This window comes from Corvus cornix, chromosome 2 (assembly GCF_000738735.6).
Source record: "Corvus cornix cornix isolate S_Up_H32 chromosome 2, ASM73873v5, whole genome shotgun sequence".
Lineage (NCBI taxonomy): Eukaryota > Metazoa > Chordata > Aves > Passeriformes > Corvidae > Corvus > Corvus cornix.
Window position 1 is genome coordinate 87,894,912 of NC_046333.1, and position 26,270 is coordinate 87,921,181.

At 38.2% G+C, this 26,270-nt stretch overlaps 1 protein-coding gene across 3 annotated transcripts in view; it reads right to left on the bottom strand.

Moving 5' to 3' along the window:
• PTPN3 (protein tyrosine phosphatase non-receptor type 3) overlaps window positions 1-26,270 on the bottom strand; it is a 165,033-nt gene that overhangs the window by 96,752 nt on the left and 42,011 nt on the right. The window lies entirely within an intron of this gene.

Below are 26,270 nucleotides of genomic sequence, written 5' to 3' on the forward strand. Positions count from 1 at the left end.
CTATAAAACAAAAATTATGTTTAATGACAGTTCTTATAATTATCTATCTTTGCTTTTCAGAGTAACCCACAACATCATGAAGACCCCAAGTTAACAAATGCTTCTTATGTAAAAGAATAAGTTGCAAAATTAGCTTGTTGTAAACCAGAACATAAATGCATACCTATAGAGGGGGCTCCCATGTTCTAAATGTGAACATTATCAAGAGAATCACAGGTAATCCTTGCAATGTATACCTTGGTTAGGCATGAGTCACTGCCTTAGTTTAAATCAGTAAAAAACCCAAACACCTACTATAAAGTAGGAAGGCAATGTCAAGACAGGTTTTTATAATCTGTAACTAGGAAACCCCTTACCCCCTTTTACATTTCCTACATATTTTTGCATTTACAATACAAGTTTCACTACAATAATTCTGTTTACTCTCAACTGACAGAACAGTCTCGAGTTAATGCAAATCAGGTTCTATCAAGTAACACATTGTTTCAGGAATATATACACAAACACCATATGTAAGGCAAGCAGAACCTTAAAACATGTCAATATTTTACAGTCTAGCATACATAAATTCATGAAGCCAGAAATCCATATCAAAGAAGAACATGCCACAAGAAAAAAGTTATTTTGTTGTTTGGGCTTTTTTCTTTTTAAAAAAAAGTCTTCATGAAAACCAAAAATCTCAAAACCAGTGTTTACAAATTAAAACAAACAAAAGAACATCCCATCAAACAGAAAAAGCCATTCATTGAAATAAGAGGTGAATTCAATTCAGACAAGCCTGTAAACATTTCAAGCCTCTCTTCACTGGATCAGTTTACCAATTAACATCACAGCGTTTAAAGCCAGTTGGCAAGCGAAGCAGAGGATAGTTTTCCAGGTTAATTACCATAGCAATTACCAAACCATGCCTCACTTTTAAGGGGACAGCTACAAAGGGACTTGCATAATATGAGTATCACATAGACTGCTGGCCAAGCTGGATAGGGCCTATATGAGTACTAATTTGCCATCTCCCCTTTTTTGTGTATCTGCCTTAAAACACAGACTGGCTTTTCTTTTACTCAGCTACAGAAATTGAATTTAGAAAAAAAAAATCCCACTTAAAATACTGAAGCATTGCAGCTACCACACATCTCTTCAAAAGGGTAACATGAAAAGCATGAAGAGCCATGACATGTAAAATTATATAAAGTGGGGTTTTTGGGGTTGCAAAGGCAACAAAGCAGCGCAGTGATCCATCTTCACTCATCTATGTGTAATCTACACTCAGAAGCAGCTAAAACAATTGCCTTCTCATAGACAGCTCAGAAGTCAGACACACATAAGCATTCAACACTTCCAACAATACTCTCATAGGTTTTTTTGTCCGCCAATTGATAGTTCACCATTGTATATTTTCTAAAATCAAAACTGTAAGCTGTCAAGACTCGTTTTTCAGCCAGCATGCATTTTTTTTCCTAGGAAAAGGTGTGGTTTGGAGGTTTTAGCTGTTTGTTTTCTCTGGCTCTTTTCTTTTGTTTTGTTTTTAAAGAAGGAGATAAAAAGGAAGATGTAATCTTTAGGAGAATTATGAACAATATTTCCTTATAAACCAGCAAACACTTATATTGCTTTGCAATTTTTCTTGATATACAGTTTGCAGTTAATCACAGTATGTTAATTTTTATTTTTTTTATATCCAGAAAATAGGCTAATTCAGGAATGGTTGTTGTTAAATAAAACATACAATTATCCAATTATCAAGAGTATACAAAAAGGTGATGACAAACTAGGACTGTAGAGGAAGCCTTCAATCTCACATTCTCTAATTTTCTAGCAGCTAAGTTTTAAACTACTTATTCAGCACTGTGTTCACCTTTCAGCAAAAAGTCAAGTAACTACATGAATTATACCACAAAGTCTTTTCTCCACTGTCCACCTCAGCTGGCAAAAAACCCCTTCTCACTTACAGAAACAGCTCTCTACCCACTTGTCCACTGATGGGTAAGAGGAAGGTTATCCTTCACTGTGGGCCAGCCACCAGATGAGAATATTTTTGGCAGCCAGATTCAAGGCTTCATCAGCCTGGCCTTCAGGGCTCAGTCTGCATTGTGACGCCTAATGCCCCCAGCACACAGACTTCTCCACTCCTGGGGAAAAAAGGGTATTTGACCCTTTTGCTTATAATCCCCAACCTCTCTTACACTTCCACCATTCCCTTTCTCTGTGCCCTAATTATCTTCAAACTTTGTCAGGCTTCAGCAGAGAGCAACATTCACAGGAGTCTCCAGCACTCTGCTCCTGATCTACCCAGAGAAAGGAAGAAAATAGTGCACAGCCCCTGAAGCCTTAGTGCAAAACATGCTGCAAGTTAAGCTACACTTCAAGACCCTTCAGACGTTTTGATGCCTAACCCTGATCACTCTCCAGAAGAGCATTACTATTTTTTCAAGCAAATTATTTTTTACAATTTAGCTAGATCTTGCTACTCACTTCTTCAAACTTCAAATGCAGAAGCCAATACAATAGTATCAATAACATTCATATACGTATACGTGCTTGCTATCCAGAAAAACAAGAAAAAATCACCAACCAAAAAAGAAAGCTCTTACAACTGCAAGAAAATAAACCTGAGTAAGCCAATTGATGATTTTTATTTAAGTGACTGTGCGTAGTCACACAAGAAATTACAGGTTCATTTCAAACCACGGTCTCTCTGTAGGAAGCCCAGCCTGTCTCCTGGACATCCTAAGCTATCCAAGAACTAACAGTAACACATACTTACATACTGCAGTTCATTAAAAAACAAGAGGTGCTTAGTTTGAAATTTATAGTCTTGTGCTCGATTTTCAAACTTACATTTGGTTTAACACCTTCAGGTGATCTGCTGGATGCTGGGTTATATGCCCAATGCCCCAGGTGAAGCAGTAAGTTGGAAATTCATCATGAGAAATTCAAACCTGCTAGTGAGACCAATTTGCATTGGGTTCACAAATGAAAACCTGCAATTCCTTTCTTTTTACAGTTTTATGTAAAATCACAGCAGCAACACAGAGTTCATGGTTTGTGCTTACGGCGTGCAAAGAGCCCCAGCTGGGGCTGTCCTTGACAAAGCCAGTTGACCACAGGAACTGTGCCAAGACAGGGACAAATGGCTGAGTGTTTGGACACCACAGCCATCAGTCAACCGGAGCTCAAGGGGCCTAATCAAGCCTTAGGAAACTGTCACCAGCTGGAGCCCCCAGCAGAGAAAGCCACACCTTCTACTTCCCACCTCCATGGCCTTGAGCACTACTGTGCGGAAGTGAGCTCCTGAGGGAGCAGTGTTACAGGTGTCACACAGCAGGAACCTGCCCACACCACTTTTCATGTCCCACCTCAGCGTGCCGCATGCTCAGCTGCAAGTCTGCAAGGAAACAACTTTGTGACTCCCTAGCCTAAAGAGCAAGGGAAGGAGAACAGGAGGCAGGTGAGCAGCGAATTGTTGGCATCTACTCCCTGACTTTTCATCCATGTGTTTAAAGCTGTATTTTAAATAGGGCCAGGTTGCTGGAATGGCTTGAGCACCCCAGTGCAATATGTAGAAGCACACGAAGGAACCTGCAAGGGCAACTGCTTTTGGGGAAGGCGGAGGGGCCACTGAGATCCCCAGCAAGACCAGAAGCCGGCTCTTAAGCCTCAGCAATCACCCTCCAGCCCTGAGCAATCAGAACCAGCCATTACATGCAAATCTCAGTTCCTGTTTGTAGCCTCAGGAAGGAGGCTGATTCACAAATGAAACCAACAAAAAAAACCTGTCAGACAATTTTGAACATTATCAACAAGTCAATACTTAAATATTTTTTCCCCTTTCCCTAAAATACACATGTCAAATCCAGGCAGTTGGGAGCTGTATTTTAATTAAACAAACAAACATAACCACCCCCAAAACACAGTTATTTTCACAATTACAAAGTATAAAACAAACATGTGGAATTCTATCTCATAACGAAATCATGCAATAGGCTTACAGGAGAAAAAAATACAAATACAGCTACAGAAAGAAGTTAATGTTTTCCAAGTACATTAAACACATTTCCGGACAAGTTTGGTTATGCATGCCTTCTCCCACAGTAATGCTGCAGTCAAGCAGAACAAAAATAACATGTTCTCCTCCTCTTTCGTATTGAAGACTGACTTTTAAAAATACTTTTTCCATACTAGCATTTGATTTCTTTCCACCTTGCTCGGAAATTGTTGTTAGAAAAATTTAAGACTCTATTATCAGTATAACTACCATTAATTTCTTTTTTACCAAGGAATAAAATCAAGGGCAGATTTGCTGAGTATACATTCAAGGATCTTCTACACATATTCATACTCTGTATAACTGTGAACAGTTTTGTTGGATTTGTGATTTTTTTTTTAAATAAATCATTTATTACCTTCATTTCATTGGGTAAATGGGGATAATTTACTCCTGTAAGTGGTTGCACTCATGTTTTTTCTAGGAAGAGACTACTGCATTAAGTTTTCTCTGTTTATTATAGTCTTTACTGAAAACATTGGCCTCTAAAAAATCATATATATTACAAAATCTGTGGGAATGCAATTTATGAAAGGCTAGTGCTTTTAACCCACTTTCATTGTCTGAGTGACCATCTCTGACAAGGAAGCGGAAAACTGTAGCACTAAAGATATGCCCAAGTCTTGTATGTCCTTTAAACAACAGTTACATTTTCTGGTTATCTGTCCCTTTACTTAAAAGATACAAAATAAATTAAATGGGAATAGTAAGAGGTAGAACAAACTAAAGGTGTCTTTCTAACAATGCATATCCCTAAGACAACTGATACAAATGCTCTTTAGCATGCATCAGCCCATGTAGTCAAGAATTATTCACACATCTCAAAGCCATATCTATCATCAGTGCATCTTGACGACGACTAAATTATTCAGCCAGATCTTCCAAATAGAAGAATTAGGTTTAACTCACTATCTATGAAAACCAGCTTCTGCTTTCACCATCTGCAGAGGAAATACTTCATATTTTCTACATTCCCAATGAGAAACTAGATGCCTCCCTATTAATAAAAAATTCAGTTCTTTTATTTCAGAGGAAAATCCCAAGAGGTATTGACCACAATACAAATTACCAGGCTGCATAGCCTTACTTAGAACAAAAATAAAGGTTAATATCGACGTTGAAAGCTGGTGCATGTGTGTAGATACACAACTTCCAAAGCAGTAGCGGCAAGTTTTCAAACCATTGCTCTTTAAGAAAGGCAGCAATATCGTTATAATTGAGACTCTTCACACCAAGGTTAAAATCAACATCAATAAAATTAAAGATTTGGCTTTCTTATATTTGCTTCCAGTGGCTGACACCTGTGATATTTTCAAGCACAGCAAAATTATTTATCTGTCATATAGGTAACCAATAGGTCTACCAAAGCATTCTAAGAATGTTATCAAAAATTGCACTAGTAAGGCTTAAATCATACTTGTTATCATCTTAAGTTTTCCAGAAAAATAGAGCCTATAGGCAGAGATTCTTCACAGAAAATTAGTCCATATAAGCAAAAAACCAGGCATTTTGAAATTATACCTTAAACAGGTATAACATGTATTGCCAGCTCAATATTTACCAGAACTAGTACAGAACAGAGCAAAGAAAAAACATCCTTCCGCAGTAAAATATAATGATACCTCTTCTTCATTTAATGGCCCTTAATGCTGGAGTTCACCCACAAATAAGCCTTCAGGGTGGACCATATATACTACGACACCTCTATTTGTTTATTTAGAATGTACTTCAAAGCATTTTAGTTTCAATGAAGGTCGTTACAAGGGAAAAGGGCTTGTTCTAAAAACAAAAACCAGACCACAAGTAATTGTGAATACTCTTTCCTCCTCTAATCTCCACAAAATTAGAATCTAGCTTCTTATTTCACTTTTAAAAGCCAAAAAGTAAATAAAGTAGATTTGTTCCTATGTCTAGAAATCAGGTTCCTACCTATCTACAGTAGTCATTGCCTCTTAGAAGAGAATCCAATATATGCAGTTGAATAAATTTTTAAAAATCTCCACACCACTACAAGATGTTAGATGTTTAATTAGTACCTAAAATGAAGTTATTAAATGGCTTTGCAAGCCCTTCCTGCACTTCATTCAGCTTTTCATTTTAACACAACCCTGGTAAATCCATATTGCAAAGTTTTTTCATGGGAAATCCAGCTATTTTAAATTCTGGATTCAGCAAGTTCGTGCATGAATGTCTAAGACAAACTGGAAGAGATGGATGGGAGAGGAAATATGCCTTTTAGTTCTAGCATTATACTGTATCCTGACTGACATGTCACTGAGATCCCAATAAACCAATATAATACTGAAGGTAATGCAAGCAGTGTGAGCAGCTGCAGTACTTGGGGCAGATAAACCATGCACCACAGTAAGCGTCCCAGTCTTATTCCAGTTCTGCTGCCTGGGATCTACGTACACTCATGCAGCTGGATTGGGAACACCATTTCTGTTGGGGATCATCTTACAGTGGCAGAGTAAAAACACTAAGTGAATGAATTATCCTTAAAAAGGGGAATAGTCACATCAGATGTTTTTTCTGTATTTATATATTGCATATATATTCATTCCAAGACAAGTTTTAGAGACAAAGATTCCATTTCAACTTTTTGGAGAACCTTCTTCCTCTCTCCCCTCCCTTTTTGACAAAGGTTTGCTTTACCTGCAAAGATTTACCAAAAACATTTTTACCTGAAGAGTCTTAAAACATGCACAGCTTTAGGCATCCCAACAGTTCTTGCTGTTAAGACTGAAGCAGCAGAACAGGCTGCTATTACAGGTTAACAGAGATTATTTAACAAATATAATCATAGTCTTTACATAGCAATAGCCTTCGGTCAGAAGAATTATCCCAGCCTTTCAGCAACATGTTCAGTAGCATGGACTGGTTATCTGAAAACTTAATCTTGAAATCAGATAACCTAAAGGTAACTAAATTCTAGAAGAGCTTATTGGTGGAAAAACAATACTGACCATCAATTTCAGTGTTGTTCAGAACTTGTGTTCTTAACATCCTTTATTCCAACTTCTGAGGTAAATATTTTGGTCATATTTGCAAAGGATCAAACAAGATTGTACAAATAACTCCTCAAACTTCAAGGGTATAAATCTGGTCATGCCAACTTCACAAATTTTTTTTACATATATAGAATAAAATCATGCAGGTAAGGCATTGTAGGATCTAATGTGTCATTTCAAAGACCATGAAGCATTATTGCTAGACCTGAGACACAGGATTAGCACAAGTACAGAGATAGTATCTACTGCATGCAGAATGAGTGAGAGCAGAAAAAAAATAGTGGGAAGAAAAAGCATCTGCAGAGATCTGCTCCCTACACTATGAAATACAGATGAGAACCAGACACATTTATAATGCTTTCACATTTGTTGCAGTTCTTATTGCTCACATCGCAGATCTTTATAATGTTTATTTTTAAAAAACATATATAAAATAACACTTTCAGCCAGTGTTGGGGGCAGTAAACAGCACCCTGCTGCACTTCCTGCACCATGCCAATCAAAGCATTCAGGAACTCTATGGCTTCCTCTATTGCCTGCCTCAGCTTTAAGCAGACCACAGCACAAAAGAAAGCCATCTCACTGAAAAATGCAAGGGCTATCACTACTTTGTTTCCCAAATAATGCCTTCAAGAGGTAACTAGCAATGTTGCATGAATTCAAAATAAAAACTGCAGAATGAAAGCCGAAGTTCACCTTCCTCACCTTGGTAGAGTCTTACACTATCAACACTAACACACAAGAGTGGAAGAACATGAATGCTGAGTCAAAGTGAAAGCTGAGCACCATAGTGCCCAGCTACCAAGATTTCCAATAAATATATTAGTTTACATAGAATGAATAATTTATGCCTTCAAATTTTCAAAACCAAGTAGGTAAGCATTCACCACTGAAATTTACAAAGCCAAGCAACTAAAATATTCTGAAACCTCAGTTATCAAATCAATCACCATATGAAAACTGAAATACAAAAAAGACCTCATATTCTAAATAGCAGGCAATAAACTGTGTGTCCTGAAACTTTTGTATGACACATAACATGAAACAAGAACCATCATGTCAATTTTCCTGCCAAGTAAAGTTGTGATATTTAAGCAGAATTTTAATCACCTGCATGACAGATTGAGGAAGAGATGTAAAAAAATAACCAAAGCTCTAAGGATTAAAATATGTTTCCAAACCGTGCTTTTAGAGAGTAATTCCACTTTTTTACTATATCCATAGTATGATACTAATCAAACAGTCAAGAAACTACCTGTGCCACTTTTACTGGTTTTAAAACACAAAAAACACCTTAAAGTAAAACAAGGATTATTCACACAAATCACACACTATCCAGTATGCTTGCAGGTTAATATTAATCTCTACCTCCTGTAGGGTAACATAAATAAACACATATAAATTGCACTTTTGAGAATGTTGCTGAGAATGTCAGAAAAGCATCAAGTGCCCATATAATGCTCCCTATGTGAGACATGCTCTTCTCTGATAGTAACTTTGAACTGTTGTCCTCCACCTAAGACTACTGATATACATTGAAACATTTCACTTGCCAATGTAGCATGATGATGGCCTACCAAAAAAAAAAAAAAAAAAAAAAAAAAAAAAAAAAAAAAATCACAAATTGCAGATAATGCCTCTTATGAGTACAGGTGTGTTAAAAAAAAACCAACCAAACACCAGCTTTCCAAAACAGGCCTTTCCTCATATCTCAAATACATGTCTAAAGAAATTTTTTCATGTATAAATTAACCAGACAAATAAAAGAGATCTTTTTATAATTTTTGCCTCCAATTAACGAATACATTTTGCACATCAAAGCTACAGTTATCAAAGATTTCGGTCTTTTCAACAGGACTGATGTCATTGTACCTCAAATGTCATCCTCTTTCTTCAAAGCAAAAGAAATTTAAGCTGTTTTTTAAAGAGCAGGAAAGCAGCAGATTGTAGACAGAGCAGAGTATAGACTGAACGCAAGGCTGTGAATCTAAATGCTCACATTCTATCTCTGATGTTGTCACTATTGACATTTTGTGAAATGGTCGCTTTCCTCCTCCCGAAATTGAACATGGATCATGACGGAAATAATTGCCAAAGCATACTTTTCAAAACCTTGAAAAAGTAAGGGGAAGGTAACTGGGTTGTAGATACACTTAAGAACTTGTTCTTCTACAGAAGGACTGAATGGCCCTTAAATCTGTCAGCTCAGAAGGATGCTGCTGGCAGTGGTGACTGCCATTTGTTGCCAAAGGGGAAAGTAGGAGAGAAAACACCTTAATCATGGCTGTGAGACTATTAATGAGTACTAATGCCACAGAAAGCTAACTCCACTTTTAAAGAAAACAGAAATTCCACACAACATTCAGTGCTGGATTGTTACTAAACTTGAGAAATAGCCTGAAATTGCAGAGTCTGAAGTTTCCTTCGTGCGTGGACACAGCTGAGTAGCAGATCAAGACCTGCCACTGTTACTTGGTGTTTTCCACTGTGCACAATACCCAATCTGCTTCTCAACACAACAGAGGACTGTATGCCATTCAAACTTGGGAAGAAAAAGTCCCATCACTGGCAACAAAAAACCCAGTCCATACTTTTTGCAAGAAATCATTCCAGATCTCAGAAGAAAGCCTGTCTTGTAAATTGTGTTAATGAACAAAAAACTCTTCATTTACTATGAATTATCTTTCTGAACCCAGATATTTCTTTTAAACCTTAAAGCTTAAAACTTCACAGAACTGTTTTCTATACATTCCTGTTTCATCTATTTTATAATCCACATTCTGCCACAAGCCTTTGAAATATATTCCCTTAAGCATAACAGAAGACTTCTGTTATAAAACCTATGGCTTCAAAAAGTCCCCAAAAGGAATTGGAACACAAAATTGGCAATCTGCAGTTAACCACAGAATACTCTTGAAAAAGATAAAATGGTAAAATAACCAAATCACAGCAATTCTTCCTTTACAAGAAAAAGGAAGGACACAATAGCAACCTGGAAATTGAAAGTTATGTTATGAAGGGAACTTCAAGCTCTACAGACAGAAAAAAGTATTTCTTTCAGAGACTACAACTCTATTATTCAATTTATCCTCCAGGACAGTCCAAAATTACAAAAGTTCAGGAGATTCTCAAGTCCCACAAAACTAGTTGTGTTGAAGGAACTACACAAAGTTCTACTTCATGACCTTCAGGAAAGAATTTGAAAATATACTGCAAAAGCCTTGCACCTCAGAATCAAAACCTAAACAACATGATAAAATTAAAACACCTCCTGATACTTTGATCATAACTTCTTGTTGTTACATATTCAGAACAACAAAACTGAAGATGTTCACGTAAGAAGTTTACTTACCATGTGAGGGGACTAAGGGAGAAGAACACCTCCAGAAAATTTACAACTTTTTACATGGATGTGTAGTGAGAGGAAAAGGGGTAATGACTTTAAACTAAAAGAGAAATTTAGATTAGATATTGGGCACAAAATCTTCACTCTGAGGATGGTGAAGGTTGCCCAGACAAGTTGTGGATGTCCCATCCCTGGAAGTGTTCAAGGCCAGGCAGGAAGGAGCTTTGAGCAATCTGGTCTAGAAGGTATTCCTGCTCATGGTAGGTGGTCTAGAACCAGGTGATCTTTAAGGCCCCTCCCAATCCAACCCATCATATGATGATTTGTAAGTCAAGAAGACAAAGCAAATACACACTGTGAAAAGCCAGTCTGGGAACATCTGCACTTTGTAAACACTGGCCACAGATGAACAGTTTTCTGCCATTCTTTCCTATCTTCATCTCATCTTCCTCCCCCATTTATGACTAACAGACAAATTTGTATTTTACCAAAGCACATCTCTTTCTTCCCTCTTCAGTTTTTTCCAGAGACTTCAAAACATCTAGTGTCACAAGAATTTGTTATCAATAAGATCAAACTGTTCTCCAGGACCTGCAGTAGACCTGACTGCATTTCTGTAGCTTTTGCACAAGTCCTGCTCCTCCTGCACAAAGACAATAGTCAAACAGAAAAAAGCTACACTGCCACCCAAACTAGCTAGTCATTTTTCCAATTCTTGCACGTGCTCAGATGTCCTCACTTTAAAAGAAGAAAGTAATTCCTGCACACAGTGAAGAAAAAAATAGAGTAAACATACTACAGAACAAGTCCTAGCTTGCAAACAATTTGTGCTTTCTTGTTTTCCATCAGTATTTAAACAGTGTATGTTTCAGACTAGCAAAATCTAAACATTTACATCTTTACATCCCTGTTAAGCAATTTTTTCACCACCCCACAAGATTAACACGCACCCTGTGACCATGGCACACCACACCAGAAGCAGACCACACCAAAAAGCATTCACCTAAAATAGATGCTCCTGCATCTTCCCTCCACTTCAAACCCAGTGGCAGCTATCTTTTGGTCATTTTCTTCCTTTCAACACATCCATTAACTTAAGCCCCCAAAGAGCCACAAAGCAACCTCGCAGTCAGGATTCAACGCAGCTTTGGTGCCAAGCTCAGCCAAAGGCTGCAGGCTGGCTGGACTGCTGTGTCCCTGGCAGCCCAACACCTCCCTGGACCAGAGAAGGCAGAGCACCTCTCCACCATCATAGGGTGGGTGAGCATATTGGGCCAGCTTTAGACAAATACCTGCTAAAACTTCTGCCACAAGGCCACCAAAGTAGAGTGAGCAAGAGTCATGCAAACCACAGCTGGAATTTGGGGGAGTAAAATGGAATGGGTTAGAGTGAGATTTCGTAAAGGAGTCTGGTAAAGAACTTCTTGCTCTTGAGTGAAGTACTTCTTTGGGTTTATTGGGGAAGGTGGGGAGGTTGTTATAGCTTTTTTGGTGTTTGGTTTTTCTTCTCCAACTCTTCTACTGACATATAGCATTTATACAAATAATTTAAGCCCACTTAGGTAGTTTTTGTTCGTTTTTAACACAGTGATCCAACAAATGGGCATTTATAACAAAGCCTCCTGTTGCATCTGAAGTAATGCAAGTCTCTTCAGCCTTGTGTTTACAAGGTTATTAAAGCTCCCACGTACAGCCAAGATCACATAATTTACAGAATTGAACCATCTCATTTTTGAGAATGCGTCCCTATGTATCAACTGCTGCTATTTTTCAGAGTCTTTAACTCAGAGGCTAGTTTGGTTTTTAAGTTTCAAATCATTCAATGCACAAGACAATGCCAAGCATTTTCAAACACACACACCAAATTTTGCCAACTGATCTGACATTCCCCAAGCCTTTCTATTTCAGTTTTTGTATTCCTGGCCGGCAGGTAGAATATTTATCTACTTCCCACAAAGCAATCTTAGCATGCTGTGGCAACCGATTACAGAGGAATGCAGGGACTAGGCCAGCATTGCTGGTTTATACTGAAACAGGAGCAAAAATGGAGAGCTCTGCTTACAGTGCTGAGATCCGGTATCTTTCTCAGTCTCCTCACTGCTCAGCACTTTTGCAAGGCAGAGGTAATGGGCAATGCCCTGCAATAGGCAAATTCCTCAAAACCTAATGTGGAAGGACTGGGAGAGGTAGAAGGAGTTGACTGCAGCATCTCATCTGGTTAGAGCTGTGACAACAGAACAGCTGGAATGAAAAACAGAAGTCCACAACTACTAATGCTTTCTTGCCTTCGTGTGTCTTTCATAACCCTGCAATATACCAGAAATGCATTTTAAAGGAAAAGCCCCAAAACAAGGACTACTTGAAAACACAATACTATATTTCTAGTTTTGCTTAAGACGCGTCAATTGACCAAAAGTAAGCAGTACAGCAAATCAATGACAAAACAGCCTTTTTTGCTGGAAATAACTGATCATCATGAGAGCTTTAAAGGAGAAATTAATTTGGAATGGATTCTTTGATGTCATCAAGCTTATTTTACCTTAGCAATTAAATAAAATAGATTAACAACTTGATTTTGAAAGCTATTAGCTAAACCTTTACATAGATCTCTAATATTTAAGCTTACGCTGTAATCAGTAACAAAGGTAATGACCCCTATTCCAGATTGCCTACCCTAAATTACACCTAAATAAAAATACTCATCTTAGCTTATTTAATCTTACTTGCTTTCCTAGTGCAAAATGTACTTGTCATGACCAAGTAAGTGGTCTGCTTGCCCACAAGAGCTTTCTGAATGTGACATCAATATTTACACATGCTGAATGCTCTCAACTGCCAACCGATCTTTGCAATCAAAGTACAAATTCCGACCTACACCACATACACTTTCCTGCTATTAATAAAACCTAGAATTTCACCTAAGCAAGTTTGTCCCTTGCAAAAATGGGGTGGGGATTCAGCTTCTGCATGCATTGCAAATTAACTGCTAAATCTAGCCAAAACTTGCAAGGTATGTAACTCTCAACCAGGTTAAATTCATGCAGCAGCATAGAGTCCCCCTCTTGAAGCAATGCGACAAGAACAGAAATTCTTTCAAAGTAAAGGCAATTTTCAAGACTAGAAAGAATAACTGGTAGGACAGTTTTGCTGGAGATTGAATGCAATGACAAGCTGGCTGCCTACCCTCAGCCAGCCAACACAAAGCAGCCAAAATGAATCACAGAAGCATGTCTGGAAGGGAGGTCTAGGAGAACTTCATAGCAAAGCTCTGGCTGGGAAGCACTTCAAGACCTTGAGAAAAATCAAAAAGGGAATGCCTCTTGGTTTATTTTTTATTGCATTCATGAAGAAAGAGCTCCCCTTTCCATAAATTTTAAAAGCATTATATCAGATGATGTTCAAATGTAAAAATAAATCAGAACTGATAAGACTAATTGAATCAGGAACTAGCAGAGGCTCTGAAGAATATAGGGGGTTTCAAGTAGAATAAGCAGAAGACCAGACATAAAAACATAATGGGATGGAACAAAGCAAATGGTAATGGGTATGACAACCATGTAGAGACTGAAGGATAAATTAGATGAGACAGTAGAGGAGAATTACCTGGCATCTTTAAAACAATGAATGAAGTTTGCACCTGAAGAACTAGATCAGTGCCAGGCAAAAAAGAAAAAAACGTATTTAGGATTTCTACAAATTCCTACTACTACCATTAAAAGAAAAAAAAAAGGAGAGTGGTTAAACCACTGATTATTGTGAAATAAAAGATGGTGTTTGGGGCTTTTTTTTTTGTTTGTTTTGGGATTTTTTGGGGGATCATGGTTGCTTGGTTTTTTAAATGCCCTTTGAAGTTTCAGTATCTTTTTTGGGTTTCCCTTCATTAATTTTAGCTAGTACAATTTCATGCTGAGTCTGAAGTGTTTCCTTGACAGCATCCCCTTTTAGTCTCAGCCAATCTCAAACAATGTTATCTGCACAGCTGTGTGAGGAGTCAGATGCATCTCATTCAACTATCTGGGATTCTCTTACTACTAAATTTGTCCCCTTTTCCTCCAACATGACTCCAATTCTTTGTGTATGGACAGCTAACAGTGGCCACATACACACATTAACTTCTGTGCTAGACATGCACTATTACACTTAAATGCAGGTCTTAAGTTCTTGTTTTACAGATGGTTTGATCTGTCACAGTATAAAATATTTTGCCATCATTCACTTTTAATGCTGCAAGACCAGCCCCTCAGCTCCCCCTTATCAATATCTCCAGAAGGAAAGGGAAATGAAAACTTCAGAAGAACAAATATGACAACTCTTTCTGGTGGTATTATAACAACTATCATCACAGACCATACTAATTACTTTCTTCTACCCCAAGCTTTCAGTATACAACAGTTTAACCGACTGTCACTTTCTTATCTCCAAGACCTTTTTGTTCAATGACCAATAATAAACTATGAGGGTAAAAACTGGCAACATTGTCAAAGATGTACAAAATTAAACTAGTACTGTAGTGTACTAAGCTTGTAAGAAAGAAATGTGCATTCTTACTCATGTAGGTTGAACCAGAAGAATCATACTGTAATTTGCTCCAGAAAAAAACCCAAAACTGTTTTGATCAATTAATCAAACATTTGGAACGCAAAAATAGCAGAATATCAATGTAGTTGAAGTAAAATTAAATCCTTATGACGCTGTAGCATTTTTTCCTAAATTTAGAAGTCCAGCTACTACCAAGCGTTATCAAACTTCAGAACTTCAGTATCAAAATACAACTCTCATTACAAATGCAGTACAGAAAGGATTAAAAAGTTCAAAAATACAGATTTCAGATGGCTACTTTCCTCCGGTTTTCAGCCATGCAAACCTCCAAAAGAGGCTTGAAAACTGAGCTTGGAAGAGAAGCCAGGCTGTGCTGGGCCCACTGCCACCCCCAAAAGCGTGGCTGCAGGGCCCCCAGCCCAGCACACCCTGCCCACTGCCGCCGCGACACCGTCGGACCGCCTCGCTCCAGGAACACGGAGGTCCAAGCTACTCATTAACCAGGGCCGGGCAGGAGGCTCCCAAACCCCGCCTGAAGATGGGGGTGTTTCCAGAGCACCTGCGAGCTGAGCCAACACAGCGGGCTCACCGCCCTCTCGCCCGGAACAAACCCCAGGGGCAGCCTGCGCTCTGCCTGCCTCGAGAAGTGCGCTCATTGCTGCTAGCAGGCATTCAAAACCACCAACTCCTCTATTCTAGCACTAATCCACTTGAAGGTCTTTTCTCCCCTTCCTTCCCTGCCCTGTTAAGGGGAGCTGTCACCTAAATTATAATATCTGTAATTGTGCAAACAGTAGTTAATTATAAATCTAGCTATCCAGAGAAAGGTGACAGCACGCCAGTGCCTGGAGCAGCGCTGTATGTTTGAACGCGGTCTGTGATGGCTGCAATTATGCTAAGGAGTCATGGAAGAATAAGAAACTTCTACATCAAACATCTCTTCTCAAAGGCAAGCACAGTGCAAACACCTTGCTCCTGACTTCAAGAGCAGGTCCTAAAGCGGTTAGGTGCCAGGAGAAAAAAAAAAAAGGTAGGGTTGATCTAAATGCAAAGAAAATAAAGACATAAAATAATTTAAACAAGCAACAAAAAAAAATAATTACTCATTAGAAACACTAGGTAAAAAAACACAAAGTTTTTATTTAGAGAAATGCTGAAAACCTTGTAACTGTTTTTTTTCCCCTGCTTGAAATACTTTTACTAGCTTAATGAAAAAGAAAAAAAAAAAATTAAAAGAACCTGAGGAGTCATTATAAAACAGGCTTGTAAAGTATATCCATATATACAATACCGTTTCTATTGCAAAGTTAAGCACTGGAAACAGCATCTAAAAGTTGCTAGATAAACTCAAGCCAAATCAGCACTGAATCAAGTAGTCCCTACACCTAATTTTACTTGCAAATCAGTCACAAGTTAACATAAAAGGTTTTGAATATTTAAGTATACTTTCCCATGAAGTAGCTTACAGGATTTTGTTATCTCCAGTAAGAGATACTTAATTTCCATTCTGAAAGCCAGGTCTAAATTTTTAGGTCTTCTCCAGCACTGTACAGATTTCATATAGTATACACACAGACATCACCATGGATCTCAGGATTATTTCCTGAACCAGTAGACAGCAGAATTACCTTGGCAAAATTTGAAAGGCTTAATTCGAAATGTCATACAGGGAATTTCAATAGATTACATTGACTTTGTAACAATTTCTACAATGAACTGCTGGGACAAAACCAAAAACACTTACACCAGGAAGGCCAACAACTACAGCTGGCCATTTTGGAAAACAGACAGACAAATTTTTAAAAAAAACAAAACCCACCAACAAAAATACCCAGAAACCAACTACAAACAGGACACGTCTACTTCAAAGTGTTGTGAAACAAATACAGCTCCACCATTTATAAGCTTAACAAGCTCAATTTGTTCTGCAACAAACACATCAATATACATGTTATGTTCATATATATCCATATGCATACACAACATGCAGTCAGCCATAAAATCTTCATAAAGGTATTCATCATTTGCACATAACCAATAATAAAGGGGGAAAAGTATTTGCTACTAATAGTCAAATGCTTCCTAATGAGGTTTGAAACTAGGTTTTTAAATGCTACTCAAGCAGCATGGTGTGCATCAAGCAAAATCCTTATAGGATGCAAAAAGCTCTTTCTGCTCTCATAAAAGTAAAAATAACTGAGTTTTAGCATTATAGCTATTTCTCTAATATAGAACAATGTAAACTTTTAATAAGGCTATCATTGTGTACTGGCAACAGTATTACATTGGTGGACCGATTTCTCACATTTATTTTCAACAGAAAAGATATCTTTTATTTTAACAAGATTAATGTAATTTTCATTATACTATCACCAATATTTTAGAAAAACATGGCTATATATGAAATAGATCACAGAATCATAGAAAAAATCTAGGTTGAAAAGGACCTCTGGAGATCATCTGGTCTAACTGTTCTTGAAAGTAGGGCTTTAAAATAGATTTTCCAAGGTCCTATCAGGTCAAACCTTGAATACTGGCAGCAAGGAAGACTTTAATACTTCTCTACATAACCTATTCCCAGAGTTTAATAGTTCTCAAAGTAAATATTATTTTTCCCTTAATATCCAGGCATCTAATTAAAAAACAACAAAAACCATGAACAAAATGAAAAAAAACAGTAAACAACATAAGCCTTCTGCAAATAAAAGCATAATATTTGAAGTTAATGTCTGCAGAATATTTATTTCAAGTAACTACAGCTTTATAACAGAAGTAACTGGTCAAGTCCTGTAACAACTTGGTAATATATCGGTGATCCCTTTTGGTGAGTAACTGGCACCATCCACTGTCCTAGAGAGTCACACAGGATGCCTCTGAATATGCACCTACTACTACTCTCACCTCTTAGGATTCCAAGCTGCCAGTTCTCCAAGCGTGAGCCCTTCCCCTGTTCTCCCAGATCCCAAGCCTTTGTGAGTCCCACACATTCCTCCATACTGCCAGTCTTGCCCAGCTGTCCCACAGAGGATGTAGAGAGCACCACGTAGGTAGTGACTGAACATCAGTCAGGCTCACTCTCTGCCATGTGGGCAGAGCAATACAAACATCTGCAGAGCCTCACACAGAAGCCCCAGCCCTAGGGCAGGCAGTAACCTCTTTATATAGTTCGCAGCTTGATGTCTTTAACACATTATACCTATAAAACGTGTTGAAACTAACCAACAGAACTGGACATTACTGGTGCGGGGATGGACAACCATCACGCTTTTTAAACAGCAAAACTCAGGAGCTGAGTGTTTATTTGACCCAATGTTGCTTGAGGTCAGCTGACAGCACATCAAAGTTAAAAGTATGAAGACACAGAAACTTGCACCTCATTTACTTGTCACACATCAACTGCCAAAAGGGATCTCAACAGATGGAAAAGAAGGACATTAATAAAGCCAGGCTCCTCATGCTGTCTGACCTTATCTGCTGGCAAGAGGCACATTTGCTGATTGCCTTGAAGTTGCCATCTAATCAATCCAGTAAAACAGGCTTTTTTTATTACCCATGTTAAAAGTTCAACTTTCCCTTATAACATGCAGATGGTTGTAAAGCCAGTTTTTCTCCACACTGCCAGAAAAGCAAAGCAACCGTGCTTTAAGGAGTGCTGTGAGCCATCTCTAACAAAGAGAGGCCATTTCACAGCTCTGGGTGCCAGCACGTGGCAGCCGAGGACCACTGATACGCGCAGGACTCCTGCAGTGCTGTGACCATCCACGCAACCGAGATGACACCTACAGGAACACTTTCTTCGGAGTTTCTGCAACATTAGGCCTACAATCTACTTTTGTAAAAAAAAGTTATAAGGATAAGCATAGTATTTTAGGATTAGAAGTAATTTTACCTAATTAAATAAACTACGCCTTCTAGTCCCTAAAGGGGGACTAGAAGAAAGCTGGAGAAGGAATCTTTTGCACGAGCATAGTGATAGGACAAAGGGGAATGGCTTTCAACTAGGAGAGAGTACATTCAGATCAGATATCAGGACAAAATTCTTTCCTGTGGGGGTGGTGAGGCAGTGGACGCCTCATCCATGAAAGTGTTCAAGGCCAGGTCTGATGGGGATTTGAGCAACCTGGTCTAGTGGAAGGTGTCCCTGCACACCACACAGAGGTTGGGACTTGATGATCTTGAAGGTCCCTTGCAACCCAAACCATTCAATGATCCCATGATGATAAGCAGCGGAGGAGACGAAACCATGTTTGGTTTACATTAATGTGTCTACATTAATGTGTTCTTTTTATAAACCTCTGGGGGACAGAAGGCAGAGGCACGAACATGGGACAGAAAAAAAAAAAATCTACTTTTGCCTTTGGCAAATGAGGTGATAACAAAGTTGCAGTGCTCGACACTTGGGAGACTAAGCAACATTCAGATTTATTTCCTTCATACCCAGTTAACACAGCTTGTAATTGTCTTTGGCTGCTTGCTTTGACACCTAAAAGGGAAATTTGAAGCCAGTTGTTTTATACTGGGAAAGATTTACTTCCTGGGTAATCAGTAAAAAAAAAAAAAAAAAAAAAAAAAAAAAAAAAAAAGCAAAATCAAACAATGATGACCGTAGTACAGAACACGACACTACTCCCAGTCTGTCCAACACAGCACGCACTGGTTAACAAGTAACACAAGTTGTAACTGATAATAGTAACAAAATCGCTTGCTCCTGAGAGTACTCAGCGACAGAGCTAACCTTAGTCAACAGATTCTACAGGTTCACTTTTAAGACCACATTAATTAATCTTTGCAAATTCTAATGTAAAAGGATATGATCCTTCAAAACTTTTAAATAAAGGGTCAGAATCCTCCTTCGTAAGCTAAAGAAAATGGGTACCACATCACAAGAAAGATTCTATATAAAACAATCACAACTCCTCTGGAATCCTTTTGCTCCACGAAGATGGAGGGGTTTTTTTGAAGAAACATTATTTATATTGTGTTTTCAGAATCAAGAAGTCAACACAAATAACAAGAAGTTATTCTAGTGATGAATTATCTTTATCAAAATAATAGAATCACTTAGGCTGGAAAAGATCTCCAGGATCATCAAGTCCAGCCATTAGCCTAGCACTGACACCACTAATCCATGCCCCTAAGTGCCACATCTACATCTTTTAAATACCCCCAGGGATGGTGACTCCATCACTTCCCTGGACACCCTGTTCCAAAGCTTGCTAATTCACCTGGTGAAGAAAATCTTCCTAATTCTGAACATGCCCAACTTCATATTCCACTGCATCATTGTTAGATTACCACAAGACCTTTGACGGCTCACAAGTCAGATAAATTTGTTTAGAAACCCAGAACAATTAGAGGAATGACACTCACAGTAAAATCAAATGTACTGATATCTCAGGATCTAAAGCCGATATATGTTAACACGTAATAAACAGTGTTTACCAGTTTACCACAGATTTTACACGTCTGTGTAACAGTGTTCTTCCGCTCATAGTGACAAGGAGAAATAACTGTGATGTTGTAAACCCATGCAATCTGCTACAACAAAAGTGTGATCTTCCTGACTCGTTCCAGGGAGATACTACCTGATACATGCAGTGCACTGGCTAGAAGCAGAGCGCTCTGTAACTGAATAGTGACAGAACACTTGCATGATCCATCACTTATTTGGTACCTTTGGTCAAAGGCACCACATATCAGGACATGAATGAATGGAAAGATTAAATATTTATCTGAAAAATAATAAAGCGCTATCTGTTCAAAAGAGACATAAGACAAAAAAAACACAAAACCCACAAAACACACAACCCACAACTCTTTCCAATATTAAACACTGAATCACTTCCTAGTTACCAAGAATCACTGTGCTCTCCTTAATCCTGGAGCCTTCTCAGCTACCAAGTGCCAAATCACCAGCTGCGTTTAGATAGGTATCTTTTTCTCCAGGTGTGCATTTGCAATATGAATAGGAAGCACACTAACCAAAGCTGGAGAATAAACTTAAAACCCATGGAATTTAATGCACAGAAAGCTACAATTAGGACAGCTGCTTTACTACAAGAATATTCCAGGGAGTTCTAAAATATGTCAGGGATTTTTATTTTCTTGTCATATCAGTAGTGCTCCCTGAATGGTGTGGTCCCACAGAAATTTTCCCCACTTATTAAACTTTCTGGCAACTACTTCAAAGAAAAACCGTGTTGCTAAAGTCAAACAAATCTGAAAGAAAGAAGAATAGAAAACCTCCCCATCGTGGCTGCAAATATAAAACCCTACACCTACGTGCAGTCTTATTAAAAGCTGTTAATTTAATATACACAAAGTACAGTATCACAAGTATTTTCACAAATTAGGAGTTGCTTAATATTTGCAGATCTGAATTTTCTCTCAACCTCAAATTGCCTACACTTTTGGAGTAAAGCAGAAAGTATTGATTCCCCCCCACCCAAATTGTTCCCCACAATTATAAGTTATAAAAAAATATTTGTAATTTTATCACTGGCTTGCAACATTCTATGAAACAGCCATCAAATGCTGCATACCCTGACAAGCAGCCTATGCTGTCTTGTTCTACTATTCCATTTTTCAAATTGTTTTATTAAATACACAGAAAAAATGAAGTTTTTTTAACTAAGCAGTCAAACTCATGCATGGCTAAATTCTTAGCAACCTTTTCAGGCGCCATGCAAAATAAACTACATTTACAGAATCTTGCTGTGAAGATAGAAAGGTTTATGACCATTAAAACAATAAGGTCTTTCTGTAAAAATACTCCCAAAAGACATGATCTCTTTTCAAACTAATTATTAAAAGAATAATGAACAAGATGATTTTTAGAGTGCTTATGCTCTACCCAAAGCCAAGCTCACCAATGAGTTTCCATCAAGTGAAAATTGTGACATCTTTTTTGGGCATCTGAGAATGTCACAGATGAAAGTGGCAATGGGCAGAACAGATACTAAAATTGCAACCAGGTTACGCTATCATTAATACAAGGATTGTTCTGATAAATAACTGTACTGATTCACAAATGGAGAGAATCAAGACTTAAAATTGAGTTAAGCATAGGAAAGGGTGGAAACCTTAATCAAACAGCAGTAGTCCAGGCAACGCTATGTGAAAAAGGAAACTATCAGAATTCAATAATTTTATCCCCTTAAAGTCTTTTGATAATTAATACAATCCACTCACACACTGAACCCAAAAATAAGAAGCCAGGGACATGACAAAAGCTTGAACTATACCATAACTATGAACTTAATGCACTCAGTAGGTCAAGATGTTAAGCAATTTTTTTTAAAGAAGTTTCCAAAGTACTTTAATAAATCTGATATACAGATATATACATATGGCTAGAAAAGCATGTGCAAAAACTAGAAATTATCTCATCCTACAACAACCTCTGAAACCCAATAAGGACAGCTTGTGCTCACTAGGTTGTTCAAAGATGCCTTTCTTTCCTCCAGTAAACATGGGCTCACATGTTGTGAAAGAACTATGTGAAGATAAGGCAAGCTGTACTTCAGCATGTGCTAGCTGATCTTCAACTTGACCAAAGTACAGTCTGCTTTATCTATAGGCTCTTAATGTGTTAGTTAGAATACCAGCAACAGTCAAGAAGATACCTTCTTCCAGACAAAGCACTAGCATTGAAACAACCATGGCAAAAAAATACTTGCATGTCCTTAACTTCAGGTACAGGTCCACATTTGCCTCAATCAAAAGCTGTGCCTCTATCTATACCATTACAGTTCCAGAAGCACAATTCTTCCCCACCTACGTAGGAATATGGAAAAAAAACCCAAAATCACAAAAATTATGAAAAGCATTTAGACTGACACAGATGTAGACAGAATACAACTGCACACACATCCAACATCTGGGATAAAAACCTTAAGTTTAAAAAAAAACCCGCACCAAAATTGAGTGAAACAGCAGAGATCAGACCTCTGCATACTCAGGCCAATCCCTGGGGAACACGCCACGTTGAACAAGAGGATCCATAGTCACAGAACTGTAGGCAAACAACACTACAGTGCAAAATCCCACATGTATACCAGTCACAGCCCAGGCTCCCAGCTTTGATTCATAAAATGCGTCATTCCACAGAGCGTAACTGTATCACATAACTTGCTAGGGAAATAGCCATGGTTACTCATCATAGTTTGGTGTTATGAACCACTGGCTTTCCATAACACTGCACACACCAGATTAAAATCTCTCCGGGGGTGGAAGGAGAGGATAGCAGGAAATCAATGAACAAGATGTCAAATCGTAACTACTTTCATACTTTAAAGTGCAAATAAAACAGCATTTGACTCAGTAGTGAAATACTTTGCTGTTGATTTCAGCTGCTTACAGCTGCTCCTTCTCTAGAACTATTTTTTAAAGTCTTGCTCAGGTTAAAGAAGGAAAAAAGTCTGGTTCAGAGTAAGTAATAAGTTACTTGAAAAGAAAAGAGGCTTTTTGCTTCTCGCTATACAAAATCTTAAAAGGTAGCTTTACTATGTGCACATGCATGTTTAATTCGACCTTTAAACCATATTGTTGAGGCACAAGCCTTGGTTAGTACCACTGGCACCTGTCAGAATTACCAAAATTAGAGCTACCACCAAAACTCTGCAACTGCATTTGTCAGCTACGAAGGCTGAAGTATTTTATGGTTTCACACCAATTTTACTATTATTTCTCTTTCAGAAAATATAAAAGTGAAGCATATTGTTTACTTTCCATCTTAACATTTCAGAAATTAAATATTTTAGCTTGTTTGAAAGGTTATGTGAACTGAAAGGAAGAGTACACAATTAGTTTTATATTACATTGCAATAGAAGATTAAAGAGTTGGAATCACTTTCTGTACACCCAATTTTCTTCTTGCAGAGAACTTAAAAATACACTGATTTTATTTTCACTTTGAATAATGAAAAACTTCTTGAACTCCCTGTAAAACTTTACCTCTCACTAAGATAATACACGTGTACAGGTTTGAATTGAGGACTGGTTTTTGCTTCATTCTTTATTAATTTCTATGAGCAACATCACTTAGTGGGAAAGTTCTAAAAACGAAACCAGTGACTGAACCAAGAACCCTGTGACTGGTAAGTTACTACCTTAATACTACACAGTATTGACTGAGAATAATTACCGAACCAATTTCAGAGTGTACCAGCCACCAGCTTGAATTAGTAAGATAAAAGCTGGTTGTTGACAAAGATGACAGAGTACGTGGCTGTGACAAGGGTTACTACATTGCCTCTTGAAACATGCTCACCGAATTGGCCAATACAAGCAAGCATGAAACATACTACCTTGGCTGTATTTCAACTCTGTGATGCAAGGAAGAGAACCCATTTCATTTTTGGCAAAACACCACCTTTCAGAAAGCCTAATACTCCTCTGCTAAAAAGGGAATTGAGACCACTTATCTTGAAGAATTCCTCTCAACTCCAAATCCTGAAAAACAGTTTCCTCCAGTGTTTTTAGTGAAAATTCAAAGCTTGGGATGCTCACTCTCTCCCCCTAACATATGTTGCTGTGCTTGTATCAAACCTAAACTTGCCAAGAGAGGGAACTGATGGAATTACAGTTTCATCGGTTCCAATATGACAGATTAACATATGGTCATAGCATGCACAAGCTTCACTGATTCTGGGATTTCTGTTTTATCTGTAAAACTGCATTACTTGTCTAATGTTCTGTAATCTTCATATTAAGGAGACATTTGCAGGAGTTTAACAGAGGGAACCTAGTCAGAGAGATACATCAGACCAGACCACTCCTAATGATTTTCATTTCAAACAGAGGCCATTAGGATAATGTGCTGGTTCAGACTTAGGGACCTAGAGCCTGTGGAGATCCACCTTATGCAGTGATATGCTCTCCTGTTAAATCAATGGTGACAGTTCTTGGACAGAAGAACTGCATTTCTTAAAAGGAGAAGTATTGTTATAGAATGGAGACACATGCTGAGATGGGATAGTAAGACAATGTGAGACAAGAAGGGCCTCGAACCACGGAAGAGTGACAGACAAAGCCAGAGGAACATTAAGACCAGTGAAGAGGCAGATAAAATTCTGCTTGTATCTTTTTCAACTTTTTTCTGAAACTGATTAAAAAATACCTCGCATCTTCCTGAGGAGTACCAGATGGATAATCTGTATTCCAAATGTATGCCCAGAACCCATATTTTGCTTGGACATCTCTAACTTGCAAGCCAAGAGCGCATGAGACTCACCAGGTGAACAACAGTACAGAAGTGCACCAAGAACCTACAAAGTTCTCAAGTCTCTCTTGATTCCTCCTGGCCCAGAAGATGGGAACCCTTTGTTACCATTACTCATGTGTAATGTTTGGAAACCTAAATCAAATTCTAGCAGACAGGCATGACCAGACTTCAGCATCGCAGTGATTTCAGCACAACCCAAGCAACCAAATTATGTATGGAAGTATCAGTGTTTTCTGCAGAGAGAAGGCTCTTCAAGATTGTCAATGCAGTTTGACAATAGGAAGAAAAATTAAGACCAAAAAAAAAGCTTTAAAAAGCAAGCTACTAGACAATGTTTTCTATAGTATCTGATTTTGTAGCATTTCATGAATGCAGGGATATGACAAGAAGAAAGAGAAGGAACACAAAGTCCAAATACTGGACACATGACTAGGTTTCATATTACAGTGCTAATAATAGAAATTAGAAATACTCAGTGACATTCAGTACATGCTGATTGAAGGCAATGGTATCAGAGTATGAGGAGATTAGAGTAAATTTTCTCAAGGTATGTCACGATGAAACTTGCAGCACATCTGTTACTCCACTCCAACTGTTTGTGTGCCTGCTCTCTTCCCTTAGTAAACACCTCGACAGAAGAATAACTTACTTCCCATTAATTCCCACTTGTCATGGGGAAAAACCACATACACCTTCTGACTTTTAGGCTTCGATAACAAGATAACACTACAGTTCACGAAAAGCATCCAACTCCAAGACAAAACTGCAGCCAGAGCATTTCTAGTTGATACTGACACTTCCCTAGCCTGGATTAAGTTGCCTAAATTCTGCCTCTCCCGCAAGCTTAAGAGACACCTCCAATTCAGAGTTACTTGATTGATTCCTATTCAAGTGAATCATCCCATGCTTCAGCCCAAAGTATACAATGCTTCCATCAGGGGCTATGCCAGAGCTATGGGTTCTCACCACAAGACAGACACCCGCAAATTGGATGCACCAGTGCTCATCAAAGTTGTGCCAAATCCCCCGTGCCGACTAACATCATGCACTCAACACCACAGAACAAAATGTGCACTGCACTGCTACACATGGGTAGCCAGAAGA